The sequence below is a fragment of the Chrysochloris asiatica genome, unplaced genomic scaffold (assembly GCF_000296735.1).
Source record: "Chrysochloris asiatica unplaced genomic scaffold, ChrAsi1.0 scaffold00515, whole genome shotgun sequence".
Classification (NCBI taxonomy): Eukaryota; Metazoa; Chordata; class Mammalia; order Afrosoricida; family Chrysochloridae; genus Chrysochloris; species Chrysochloris asiatica.
The window spans coordinates 7,212-8,729 of record NW_006409033.1 but is presented as its reverse complement, the minus strand read 5'-3'; the positions used below and the strand labels follow the sequence as shown (position 1 = coordinate 8,729).

The following is a 1,518-nucleotide window of genomic DNA, read 5'->3' as shown; positions in this document are numbered from 1 at the left end:
TCAGGCAAATCCCTATTAAAGTGTTGAAGAGCGAGAAACCCTTCAGGTTAGAAGGCATAAACTCAGATATCTGTGACATTGCTGACCTTGCTTTCCCTGTGTTGCCCTGGAAATAGCCGAGAATGTATTTGAAATGGAATTAGATGAGGAAAGTCTGATTATCACATTGGTTCCACTAAAAGAGGAACCTAACCAAGAGCAGGAAATAGAGCCAAGTATTCCTTCAACTGCAGAGGTCAAACAGAAGAAGTCTAGGATAAAAAATAAAGTTCCTCTTCCTCAGATGAATGAAGAACCCAAAGCTAGCCGAAAATCTAGTCAGAAAAGACCAAATCTTCCTATGCCACCTGTTACTGAGGTACATCGGAACACTCTGAGGAACTGGTGTCAGCAACTCAATTTGAGCACAGACGGCCAGAAATTAGATGATTATCTGAGGCTCCAGAAACATGCTTACCCTGAGCAAAAACAGGATATTCCTAGAACACCACAGGCGACCAAGATGCATCCAAGTTTCAGGAAATGCAAGGCCAAGAGAGCCAAGCTTCAGGAAAGTTCAAAGACCAAGACAGAGGGTGTAACTAATATAGTTGAAGTGATCTCTTCAGCTCAGGAAGCCACACTGGCATCCTGGGCAAGAATTTCCTCAAGGGCACTTCAACCTAAGTCTGTGAATTCGTGTTGCATTCCTACTTCAGACATTTTTGCTTCAAACCTTTGGTGGCAGATGGTGTGGGGTCCATGGTAGAATTCTGTCTGCAGAAACAGAGGGCTGGGTTCACCTGCAGTGCCATGCAGGTCAAGCCTGGGTGCCAGACTCGCCCAAGAGGATGATTTCTCTCTTCCTGTTACTGGCTTGCATTTTCCCATCCCCAGACCTAGACGATAATATGTTATGTCCTGAATGTGTTAAGAGGAATAAGAAGTTGATGAAAAGATTAATTACATTGGGGAAGGCGAAGTAGCCTGGAATGAACACACCAACTTCATTCCTGTAGAATTGGCAATGTCTTAGTAACCAACAAATAATGGAGAGCCCAAACCTTAATTGACATGCATCCCAGTAATTGCTATGCTCTGAGTTATCCATCCTCAATGCTACCTGATGCCTTGTCTACAGACAAGATGTCTAGATTTAAGCTTTCAATCTGTCAAAAGGTAGTGCTGTTGCTGCTATTCATAAATTGGAATAAAGAAGAGGCTTTCCGATCAATTCCGATTAAGATATTCCTCTGTGTACTGGGCCCCATATATGATATTCTTTGAGGAGAATTCCACTATGAAAAGTTATATCTGTAAATATATTTTAATATTAGGTATTTGCCTACGTAGACTACACATTGTTTTTACTCCCTTTAAAATATATACAATATTCAAAAGGTACATAGGGGTAGAAAGTAAAATATCACTCATAAAATTGACAAATTTTGTTTAGTTCAAATATATATTGTGTGTACTTGTATAATAAAATTCCTTAAAAAAAAAAAAAAAAGTGTTGAAGAGCAAAGATGTCAACTT

General features: G+C 39.9%; 1 pseudogene; it reads left to right on the top strand.

The window, feature by feature from the left end:
• The first annotated feature begins 133 nt into the window (after positions 1-133).
• On the top strand, positions 134-965 carry LOC102821409 (annotated as a pseudogene).
• Positions 966-1,518: the final 553 nt, after the last annotated feature.